This window comes from Delphinapterus leucas, chromosome 5, assembly GCF_059928025.1.
Source record: "Delphinapterus leucas isolate spDelLeu-1000000601 "Yukka" chromosome 5, BTC_Dleu_Yukka2, whole genome shotgun sequence".
Taxonomy (NCBI): domain Eukaryota; kingdom Metazoa; phylum Chordata; class Mammalia; order Artiodactyla; family Monodontidae; genus Delphinapterus; species Delphinapterus leucas.
Genome location: NC_143133.1, coordinates 18,484,542 through 18,497,749, shown reverse-complemented (window position 1 = coordinate 18,497,749; position 13,208 = coordinate 18,484,542). Strand labels below are relative to the sequence as shown.

Below are 13,208 nucleotides of genomic sequence, written 5' to 3'. Positions count from 1 at the left end.
AAATATATGTAATAGAATAGGTTAAATATAAGTCGTTCCTATTTACTAAGTACCTACTATATGCTGTTGGATACCATTTTCTCTTGAGGAAAAAAGCCCTGGGAAGTATAAATAAAACAAACCCTTTTCTTCGAAAATAAAATTAAAGAGATAAGATGATTTAAAAATTACATGACGTGAGCTTTTTTTGCAGTTAAACTAAAAATGCCTTGTTGATATTAGAATACCTTTTTAGTATTCAGGCATTTCCTACCTAACACTTAACATCCTAGAAAACGAGGTATCCTACTTGAAAATGCTAACCAGGAGCCCATTTCCCAAAAATGCCCAACCAGTTTCTTAAAACCTGCTAAGTCCATATAATGGAATGTTTTTAAATTAGCAAATTATGATGTTAGGATGTAAAGTGCTTAAACCGTGCTTCCTGCTGACCTAACAATCAAATGTAGCTGTTAAGGAAAAGTTGCTTGGTTGACACTCTGAGGGCTTTCATAATGTCTACACATGATCTGCCCTTTCCACCACTTGTATTTGGGCTGTAACATGAGACTTTCGCCTCATACATCCTTTCGTTTAAAATGTTATATTACGTTTGAGAAATTTAAGTAGAGAACTTTTCCTGTATAAACATCAGCTGGAAAATGTTGGATTAAGAGACGTATATTCCCTGAGATATGGGTGTTAAAACTAAGAGGCATGGGGCTGCCCTGGTGGCCCAGTGGTTGAGAGTCCGCCTGCCGATGCAGGGGACACGGGTTCGTGCCCCGGTCTGGGAAGATCCCACATTGCCATGGAGCGGCTGGGCCCATGAGCCATGGCCGCTGAGCCTGCACGTCCGGAGCCTGTGCTCCGCAATGGGAGAGGCCACAACAGTGAGAGGCCCGCGAACGGCAAAAAAACAAACAAACAAAAAAAACTAAGAGGCATTCTATGAGGTAAATGTTAGCCATGGAGACTCTCTTCAGGTAGGCCTGTTTTTTGTATTCTGGCTTACTTATTGGGTGAAGGAAGTGCAGTATAACAGTAAACCTCTGGTTTAGTGCTGCATGCTTTAAATATGTGCATATTTAATTCTCAAACAACCTTCAATGAAAAAATGGGGGTTCAAAGGCCTTAAATTAATTTCACAAAACCATATAACTCCTCAGTTTCAGAGCTGGGATTCAGATCTACTTCTATGGTGATATTCAGGGACTGCTATTAGAAAACTTGTAAAGCAACAAGGAAAACACACTGTAGTGTGTCTCAGATGGATCCAGTGTCATGTTTTGGATTAAATGCCCTTTCCATCCCCCCTGCTCCTACAGGGAGTTTTAATCCCTGTTTCCAAATAATCATTATATGAGGCACACTTTTCCATTGTGCTATATATACAATTACTCCGATAGTATTTTTTTACTCATCCTTTAGTAAATATTTCTGAAATCACTATTTGTTGCAAAAGAATTAAGAAAATGTATTAGGAAGTTTGCTAGAGCTTTTTACTTTGCTTAACTCATGGAATCAAGTGAAAAATTAGACTTATCGTATTTCATTTACTCAGCAATTCACATGAAAGTCTACTTTAATATGGCAGTTGAACTGAGCATATCCTAACTGCCAGCCTCATGGAATCACTGGGCATTGAAGCAATCAGTTTTTAAATTTATGTTAGAGAAGAAGAAATGAATTAATGAAGAAAATTATGAAGGGAAAGTTGAAGCATTATAGAGAATTCTATTGAAAATTAGCTGCTCGACCACTTTTGCATCAAGTGTTCTAGAAAAAAGCAATGTGGTACTTGGTCAAATGTTAAGTCACAGTCTGGCCGTTCTGTTTCCTTGGTAGCACTCAAATTATTTTAGATTGTGTTTCCATATACCAGCAGTGAACAATCAGAAAATGAAATTGAGAGAACAATTTCACTTATAATAACATCCAAAAGAATAAAATACTTAGTAGTAAATTCACCCAAGGAGGTGAAATACTTGTACATTGAAAACTATAAAACATTCATGAGAGAAGTTAAAGAAGACCTAAATAAATGGAAAGATATCCTGTGTTCATGGATTGAAAGACCTAATATTGTTAAGATGTAGGTACCACCCAAAGCACACTACAGGCTAAAGGTAATCCCTGTCAAAATTCCAACAGTGTTCTTGCAGAAATGAAAAGATTGATCCTCAGATTCATATGGAACACAAGGGGCCCCAAAGAGCCAAGACGATATTGTAAAAGAAGAACCAGGTAGAGGACTTATACTTTGCTGATTTCAAAACCTACTGCAAAGCAGTAATCAAAACAGTGTGGTACTAACATAAAGATAGACTGTATGTAGATTAATGGAATAGGATTGAGAGTCTGGGAATAAACCCATGAATATATGGCCAGTTGAATTTCAACAGTGGCCAAGACTGTTCAGTTGGGAAATAATAAACTCTTCAAGCTGGCACAACTGGATATCCACGTGGAAAGAATGAAGTTGGACCCCTGCCTCACACCATATACAAAAATTAAAATTTATCAATGATCTAAATATAACAGCTAAAATCATAAAACTCTTAGACAAAAACTTGGGGATAAATCTTAATGACTTTGGATTTGGCAATGGATTCTTAGGTATGAAACCAAAAGCACAGGGGAAGAACAGAATTAAAGGAACAGCTTGGCTTGTAAACAAACCCAGACCACAATGACAAAACTGTTATGAAAACAAACTAGTTAGATCCATCTAAACAGATTATCTAGCTATCTACTGATTTGGATAGGTAACATGAGACCAGTTTTTTTATTTGTTGGCAATTAATCTGCATGTAGTAACTAACCTCCAGGCTTTCTATCTGTAAGCTTTGTCAGACTTTACCAAACTGATCATCAATGGTATTGTGGATAGAATATACCAAAGCCTTTGCGGTAATGTATTTGGATGATGAAGAGGGTTAGGGATATTCTCCAGAAGGATACTAAAGTGATTCTTATCAAACAGTATTAAGAAATAGCCGTTTTTCTGATTGTTTTCCTCCCACTCCCCAGATCTACTCTTGCCTTTATCAGTGCTGCATGTGTATATCTCTACATGAAAGGGAGGGCGAGGTGACCCCTATGGACTGTATAGCCCTGACTTCCATTCCATTGAGTTCAATGAAAAGCATCAAGAGGAGATTAGATGATGGGAGGAGAAAGAAGTCAGGATATGTCTTTCCTCTCCCATCCTGTGTAGCGCTACGGTTCTAGCATTGGCTGTGTCACTTTGTGACTAGATTTCCTGTACTTTGAGCAGCCACCCTACCTTCCCAGCAGCTTCAGCTTTATTTAGGTTTTGATAGAACTATCTCCTCCCCCTTACTCCTTCAAGCTGCTAAGCAGTAATAGCTTCCTGTAGTTTCTAGATTTTGGGTCCCTCAGCATCCCTGGTGGGCACTCTTAACCTTTCCCACTCTTCTGAAAATGTTTCTTAAACGGATTTATCCTTAAAATCCCTGCTAGAACCCTGGCTAATGTACTGATCTTCCAACACAGTTATTTCAGCATATATTTACAGAAGCTATGTAGAATAACTTGTATCTATTTAGTTTTTTTATATAATTTAATACAATATAAATTAATTTACATGTGAATGGTCCTTAAAATAGTTGAAATTATTAATAATCTCACTGTATTTACTCTTAATTGTCCTATCTCGGTTTACAAATATATATAAGTACCCTTGGGTATTTTGTTACTAGATCAGTGATTTAAACTGTCAGTACATTTATTATTAATACCCACAAAGGTCACTGGGGTTCAAAACAGCAGTTTAAGCAGTTGAGGAAAAGCATGGGACATTAGTAACATATTTATTTTAATGTCTTTGCAATTAATGGGAAGTTTAGTAAGCAAAAGAAACAGATTATGACAGAGTTCATAATTATAATATGTTAACAGAGAATTTAGAAGTATGGCATTAGCATTGATTTTGAAATTATTTGTTTTGACTGGATATTAACTGCTTATTTTTTAAGATATTTTTTAACAACTTAATATTATGTAGATATAAAAATTAGATCCAGCACTGGTTTTACTTTAATTAACCTTTGAAATAAATTAAAATTGAAAAATAATACTCATTTGCCCCTGCTCATTTTAGATATTGATAGTATATGTAATGATTTCATACGTTAAACCCAGTCTAGAGCTAAACCAGTTTAGACAAAGTCGACATATCAGATTTGCCCATTTTTCCATGAAATATTTTAATGCTTTAATCAGGCCCTAAAGTTATCTTCTAATGCTAATTGTAATGATGTGGATCATATGGGTCAATAATTTTATGTTTTAAATGTTAGAAATTGTTGGATAAATTGTAGCTGTTTTAATGACTTCTAGAGTTTATTTGTACAATAAAGTCTGATCAGAATGTTTGAGCTAAAGAATATGTTAGATATAGTGGTCCAGTCCCTGTCCTTTTACAGATGAGAAAGCTGAAGCTCCAGAAATAAAGTGAGAATAACTTCGCAGAGGTCACACATAGGATGAGAATAGACGTGCAGATGTGCACTCCAGTCTGTCAATTCCCTTTTTTTTAAATTTTTATATCAACTTCATTAGAGAGGTTCTATGATGAGCACTATTTTACACATGAGGAAACTAAGAATATGAAAAAATAAGAAAATCATCTTATCAATTAGTTGGAAGTTTTTTTCGGGCCTCTCACTGTTGTGGCCTCTCCCGTTGCGGAGCACAGGCTCCGGACGCGCAGGCTCAGCGGCCATGGCTCACGGGCCCAGACGCTCCGCGGCATGTGGGATCTTCCCGGACCGGGGCACGAACCCATGTCCCCTGCATCGGCAGGCGGACTCTCAACCACTGCACCACCAGGGAAGCCCAATTGGAAGTTTTAACTAAGTATAATTATACTTTGAAGCCTCCCCCCCTTTTTTTTAATGGCTTAAAACAACACAAATTTATTATCTTACAGCTCTGTAGATGAGAAGCCTGACACTGATCTCACTGGGCAAAGATCAAGTGTCAGTAAGGCACATTCTCTTCTGGAGGCTCCAGGGGAGAATCCATTTCCTTACGTTTTCCATCTTTAATGGCTACTTGATTTCTCTGGCTCATCCCCATCTCCCTTTATCTTCAGAACCACCAATGTCAGGCTGAGTTCCCATGCTGCCATCTCTCAGTTCCCTCTTCTGATACTCTCTTCCACTTTCAAGGACCCTTATGATTACATTGGGCCCACTGGGATAAGCCAGGGAAATCTCCTTATTTTAAAGCCAACTGTTTAGCAAACTTATTTCCATCTGCCACCTTAACTCATCTTTGCCGTGTTACCTAACATATATTCATAGGTTATAGGGATTAGGACATACACGTTTTGGGGGGTCATTATTCTGCCTGCCACAAATATCTTATCTATCTATCCAATTATATATACATACAACCTAGGAAATGTAGTGAGTCATTTTACAAACTGTGTCCGTAACCTACCTCTGCTTTCCAAAACCACAGCCCCTCAAAAAAGAAAGAAAAAACTATTCAAACCACAGAATGAAGTAGTTCTAGAGTTTAAAAAGTCCAGTTCCTCTTTTGCTGTATGGCTTTAAGAGGTCAAGATCTCCAAAGTATCACTTGTGTGGGAGTTTTTGTGTGGGAACCTAAATGCTCATAAGTTATTTCCAAGTCCCTCTCACAGAATGAATAGATATGATCCTGTTATAATCTGCCTACTGTTTGCCTGAAATTGTTTAAGCCCTTTTTTAAATTGAGGTGTAACTGACATATACTGTTTTATTTTAGGTGTGTAACATAATGACTTGATATCTGTATATATTGTGAAATGATCACCCAGTCTATTTTGAAAGCCCATGCTTTTCCTACTACATCACGGTGCCTCCCACCTTTTAACTTCCCACCCGTGCTCCTTCCACATTCCAGATATTACAGGTTTTCCTACCTTCCCTCAACACCCACCAAAGAAAAGTTCCTAATCCCCATTCTCTCTCTGCCTCCAGGGATATTTATTGCCTGAATGAATCTCTAAATAGCATGTTCAAATAGTGTAACAAGATGAAACGAGCATTCTAATGTCAGAGGGGCTCTTCGGGGGGCCAACAGGGCTACTAATGCGAAGGCTATTCTGTCTGAATCTGCCCTAGTTCCAGTCTTGCTTCTCATTATCTCTTGCTCTTTGGTTCACTCCTGAACTGCATGCGGTCTCTAAAAACTCTGGGTGTTTTCCTTTTTTTTTTTTTTTTTTAAAACCTATATGATCTCCTAGTAAGAGCAAGAATAAAGGAGAAAGGCTTTTCAAGGAAATAGAGATTATTTTTAATTTGGTAATTAAGTGTATAGCAGACACTTAGGATCCTGAATTTCATGTTCCAAAAGAATATATATAGATAACACAGTGGCATGAGATTTGACCTATGACATGTTTTTCTTGGACATTTCTAGAAGGCATTCTACATTTTTTTCAATATCATATATTTCCATATTATACTTTTGAAAATATATGTAGATAAAAGTGATTGTGGGCATAAATTAGCATAACCTTTCTAGAAGGTAGTTAATATGTAACAAAAAAACTTCAAGTGATCACCTTTTGTCCCACTAGGAATTTATCCTAGGATATAACAAACAATCCAAGATGTTAGTTTAAAATGTTTGTTGCAGGGGCTTCCCTGGTGGCGCAGTGGTTGAGGGTCCGCCTGCTGATGCAGGGGACGCGGGTTCGTGCCCTGGTCTGGGAAATTCCCACATGCCGCGGAGCGTCTGGGCCCGTGAGCCATGTCCGCTGAGCCTGCGCGTCCGGAGCCTGTGCTCCGCAATGGGAGAGGCCACAACAGTGAGAGGCCCGTGTACCGAAAAAAAAATAAAATAAAAGTTTGTTGCAGGATTTTTATAGGTTGAATCTCTAAAATAAGACTAATGGTACCCACCTATCTTAAGGGTTGCTTTGAGGATTAAATATTACATATGTGTTATATGTAACAAAATAATAAACAACTATTAAAATGGTGATATGTCCTATATGTATTAACAGTAAAAGAAATCCATACACTATAATTACTGAGAAATAAAAGTATCAATAGGTTATAAAACAGTCATAAATAACACAAACTTTATGTAAAACAATGTACAATGATCTGGAAGATTGTTCCCAAAAATGTTAACAGAGCCATCATTTTGTTAATTTTTACTTTCTAATTAATGTAAATCAGTATTGTGTCAAAATCGTTTACAATACTATGTATCATTTTTATATTCACAGAAAGCAGTCATTTTTATTTTTAAAGGAAGCTGAATGTGCATAGCGTTGCTAGTTACTAACAGTATCACTTTTAATTTGTTCTAAACTTCCTCCTGTGTAAAAGGAGAGTAATAATAAACTTCCAGCATAAATGTCAGTTATAATCCCCATCCCATCTTCCTCCCTGTTTATCAGTCCTGAGCCATTCTTGGCTCCATAATAGCTGAAATGAATGAATGCCTCCTCAAAGGATGTGGGGTCAGATTTCTTATCATCAGCTTCCTTAGCACAAGTAATGCTGTCAGGGACGTGGAAGGGGGTGGAGGGAAACCGAGATGTTGACAGAACCGAGGAGAGAAGCCAGCCTGATGATTCAGAGGGGTATTGGCAAAGTCGAGAATTGTGTGGCAATTTTAAGACTGTATTTAGTTTTACTCATTTAGAGCTCAGTCATGTTTTAAACATTATATTGGTAAATTTCAGGAAGGGGAGACCATCTCTCATTTGGACTCAGCAATTTTATTTTTAGGAATATATAGAGGAGAAATTTCTTGGTTAAAAAAAATTTTTTTTTTTTAAGGAAAAACTTTAGACAGCTAACTGAAGTGAATGGTAATCTGAGTGTATGTGTAGAGGATGTAGTGAGTGACAGTGTGTCATACCCCTCCCACACACACCAGAACCTTTACTTTGAGACATGAGTGCTTTTGCCTGGCCATTCTTAGAAATAACACAATTTTTTAAGAGTACTGTATGACCAAATCTGAGGGGTTTAAAAGTAGGTGAGACAGGGTATCCTGTAGTGCAGCATATGGATTTACAGTTTTTCTTCTTTCTTTACTTCCCCATTTAGTTAATACTAGGCAGTAAACCCATTTCAGAATTATTCACTGAAAAGGAAATGGCTTAACGACTCACAGCTGTAGCTGCATAGGCCATCAACAGCTCCCTGGGATTTAGGATCAAATCTGAGTTGATATTATCAGACTACTTCTGCCCAAGATAATCAAATTTGAAGTCCTGTGTTTCAGGAGGACTGAAATGTGTGCAAATACCTGAGGAAGTTTATTTAAAGTATAATCTTTTCAAAAAGCAGGAGAAGCAGGAGTGCAAGACCAGGATAGTATATTGGGGGCTTTAGTTTAAGATACCCTTAACAGTTTCTTTCCCCGAGGAATTTTAGTTCTCTTTAGCAACCTAGCTGTCAAGTTGCTAGTGAATTCACAATTGTGAATCTTACAGAAAATATGAAAAGGAAGAAATGAAGAAATTCATTTGCTATTTGTACTGGATTGGCTGCAGGTGTAATAAAAGTAGCCATCTGATACAAGAAAAAAAAGAATTCTACTTAATTGAGCTGAAGTGAATCCCATCTCTATATAGTTTGAAGGGTTGTGAGAGGTTTGTGTTATGATTATTTTGTTTAGAAGAGTTATACAGGTTTTGCCTTTAGGAACAAAACTTTCAATTTTTCATCATGATTTGAAACCATTTGTTACCTGTCATCTCCATTCTGTAAGCTTCTTTAAGGTAAGGGTGATATTGCTTATCTTTGATAAATCCAGCACCAGACATAAATATTTATTTGGTTGGCTAATTAATTAATTCTGCTTTTTAATGCAGGTGATTTTGCCTAACAATAGTTTTATACACACACGGGCCTACCTTCTGTTTTCTGCTGCTTCCAACTTCAAGAGTTTGGGAATGGGAATAGTTTTGCTACAGCAGTTTACAAAGTTTTAGTCTTAAGGGATGAAATTACAGTAAATTGAGTGGGAATTGGAAGGAACAGTAATATTGGAAGCTGTTTTTATTTTAATGTTTATTGCTAGAGGATAGAAAATGGTTAGCTGTGGCCTTCACTACATTGAAACATCACAATCTGTGACAAAAATGAATTAACCACCACTCCCCATACTGGCACTTAGTGTGACAAGTGATGCAAAGCATAATTATATAATTACATAATTTCTTTTCATATTTTAATTTCTATAGATAATATATGTACCCACAATTTACATATATGTAAATATAAATATAGAAAAACAAACCACATAATAGTATCTATTTCAGACAGTTGAAATATAATTTTACTTCTGTGTGTGTGTGTGTATATTTATTTATACATACATAAATACATACATACATACATACATATATATACACATAATATTTCTAAAAGTAGTACCTAACAGGAAGACCTTAGCTCTGTTTCTTAAAATGAATATAACGCTCTAATTAATAGACATTTTTTCATATCTCTGAACTGAATGAGTTGAAATCTTGAATTTCTACTAAAAGTCTATGACAAGAATTTGGGACCCAGTGTCATAGAAACAGTACAATTCCATTACATATTTCTCTTAACAAGTAAAATCAGATAGTTTACAGGATTACTTTTCTAACAATTAGTGCCTTTAGTAGAAATCTAAACTAGAGTTAAAGCAGAGTTCAGCATATAACTGAACAACAAATTAAAATTTTACTTGAAATACACCTCTGTTGTCACAGATTCTATTTTATAGTGAGTTTTAGCTGTGATCCTTTTGTTGTTGTTATTAATGAGCTAAACATTTTTCAGCTGATAATGGTTAATTTTTTTTAATGAATTTACACATTTTTTAATTTACTGGTGAAGATAAACAAAAGTCTTTGGAAGAGAAAGATGCTCTCTCATGTGAAGGAAGTTGATGAGACTGGTTAATGCTTTCATAAGGGTAATTTATCCAGTGTCCTAACAATTTAGTTTGTATCTGGGAATAGTTTCTTCAGTGAAGTTCTCCACATACCCTAGAACTGCCTGTCAGTTTGGTAGCCACATGTGGCTATTGTGGCTTGTCCAAATCAAGATGTGCTTTAAGTATAAAATATACTCCAGATTTCAAAGGCTTTGTATTAAAAAAGTATACTATTTCTTTAATAATTTTTACATTGATATTTAAGTCACACTGTGGATGTATTATATTAAATAAAATACACTACTAAAGGTAAGTTTACCTTTTTAAAAAACTTTTAAAGTGTAGCTACTGGAAAATTTTAAATTATATATGTGGCTCGCATGATATTTCTATTGGGCAGCTCCAATCTCAAGTTTTACCTTTATCATTGTCAGAGTTTAAATGGATGATGATCATGCTGCCGTAGGTATAATCAGAGTGGAAATCTGGGTCCTGGGTCACAGGTGGCCTCCAGCTTTTACTTACTTTTTACTGACCTCAATTGTGGCCTGCTTTTTGTAGGAAATACAATTTTTCCTGAGCTAATAGGATATCAGAATTTGTCTTCACTTCTTTAGATCTGGTAAAATAAGTTAGAACATTATGACAGGAATGGCTCTTTCTAACATATCACTTTCTTGTGTGTCTGTTATTTCAAATTTCAAATTCTCCATTAAAACTCTGGGATGGGTTTAGGACATGTTTCTCCTTGCTCTGAAAGGTGTCATTTTCAGGTAACAAAAGTTCTTAAGCACTAATATTCTGGTATGAAGTTGCTATGTGTTTTATAATATTACTGGTATAACAGCCGTGCATGGTTTTAATCTTTGAGAGGTTATATTTTTATAGTTTTGTCAAAGGACTTTCCTCATAATCACATCTGAATGTTGTTGCAGTGACAAAGGTTAGGGCTTCATACTGAGCAAAACAAGCCCCCAGATTTCAGAGATGTTTAAACTACTTCTTACTTATTATGCTTAGAGATTATTTAATGGTTTTTGTATGCAGATTGTTGGGGAGAGGATTTATAAGAAAGAATAATTTGCAGTATGTCTTTCCTGTTAATTCTCTTATCACATGGCCTTGGGGTGGGGAGATGGGTGCAGAGAGAGGGTAAGACCAGATTGGTCCATGAACTGAGGAAATTTGAGCCAAGAGAATACTCTGCTTCAAGATAAAGGCCAGGTGGACCACATTTTTGTTACTGTTTTTGTTGTACTTCTCCAAATTATTTCCTTCTAAAGTTCTTGAAATTTCTAGTCAACTTTGAACTAAAGTCCAAACTGATGATGATCTGCTTCCTGGATTTGTGAAAGGAAGACTAGAGGTAATACTCTTTTAGCAAGTTTGATTAGGGGTCAGGGAATCATTAAAGGCCCTGAAGCATTTTTGTGAAACTGGAGTTCTTAGTCTGAGTGTCTGGGCCACATAGTTTCCGTAAACTCAGTCTTAACCATGAAGAATATAGACAGAAAGGCAACCCCCGTATTCTCTTTGGCTAGATATCTGCAGATATCTAATGGCAATTCCATTTGTGTACAGTGATCACACTTTCTTCTATTCACTTTTGAGTTCTTTTCAGTTTCTTACTGAAAATTACATAATTACAGAAATTACTTAAAATAGTCAGATGCTTTATCTGTTATTTCAAAACCTCCTCCTCAAAAAAAATCTAAACATTTCATTGAAACTCCTTGAAGGTATTTAAACTGTGATTTCCACAGATAGTTTTTTTCTTAATCTCAGTTTCTTCTGGATAACATCATTTCATTTACTCCTAGTCTATTTGTTGGTTCACTCTCTTAGACAACAATCTAATATGTTCTCTCTTCAGACTTTCAGTACCGTCTCCTCTACCCTCAGTCTCACCTGATGTCTTTTTAATAAGAAAACTGAATAATTAGCAGGAAAAGCATTCAATAGAAAATAGACCAAAGCTAATAGGGATAATAAAATTAGCAAACTTTAAAGCAGCTATTATAAATGTATTTAAGAATTTAAAGGAAAACATAATTAAGAGGAGATAAATGGAGGCTATGAAATATGAAATCAAGTGAAAATTCTAGAGTTGGAATATATAGTATCTAAAGCAGAAATTCACACTGGTTGGACTTAACAGATTAGGTGCTACATAACAATAGAACTATCCAAACTGAAGCATAGAAAGAAAAAATGTGTGCGTGTGTGTATATTGGGAGTGTGGGTCATGGAAAGAATATAGCCTCAGTAACCTGTGGGATGATATCATGTAATCAGAGTACTTAAAAAGAAATCAGAGAGATTGGGGCAGAAAATTATTTGATTAAATAATGGTCACAAAAATTTCCCAATATGATGAAAAAATATATATCTTAATAAACCCCAAACAGGCTATACATAAGGAAAATTACACAAGGCACACCATAATTAACTTGTGAAAAACTAATGATAAAGAGAAAAATCTTAAAAGCTGCTGGAGAAAAAAGTGATATTACATACCGATTAACAAGATAATAATCCTGCTGATTGCTTACAGAAACCATGCAAATCAGAACCCAATGGAATGACAAAGTACTGAACAAATGAATTCACAAAGTCAGACATTTCTTAATAAGGATAGCTTTCATTTATTTAGTACGTATTATATACCAGAAATTGTATTAGGTTTAATATACATTATCTCATTTAATCCATAGAACAACTCTGAGAGGTAGTAAAATTACCACATCTTAGAAATGAAGAAAATAAATCTCAGAGAATCCAAATGACTTGGCTAATAAATGTTACACACTTAGCAAATGGAAAATTAAGGATTTGAAACCAGGTGTGATTTGACATAAAGCCACTTCTTTCACTATAAACCATACAAAATAGAACATTTATATAACCTGATTTACTAGGTAAGCCAGTTGGAGGCTATTTGTTGTGGTTTGTGTGTTTGAAAACTACTGTCAGTCAACAAGTATTTATTGAGCATTTAAGATATGCCTGGCTGGGTATTGGAATGGAATAGTAAACGATACGAATATGGTTCCCCATTCTCATGGAGCTTATAGTCTAGCAAGAAGAGAAATATGGTAAGTCTGACAACCTCTCAAGGTTGTTCTAAGGGTTAAATGAAATAATGTATGTTACAAGAATCAGCACAATTTGGGTATATGGCATCTCAAATGTTTCTATTTATTAAATAATTTTAAGTATTTAAGAAAATAGTTATAGGTATTCATAGTGCTTTGAATAAATACCAAGTGCTATGGAAACATGGAGGAAAGGGATTCTGACTTAGTCCGGAAGATTAG

The 13,208-nt window shown here is 35.6% G+C and overlaps 1 protein-coding gene across 1 annotated transcript in view; it reads left to right on the top strand.

The window, feature by feature from the left end:
* The window catches only part of AFG2A (AAA ATPase AFG2A), a 334,297-nt gene that overhangs the window by 229,950 nt on the left and 91,139 nt on the right, over positions 1-13,208 (top strand). The gene's annotated exons all lie outside the window — the stretch shown is intronic.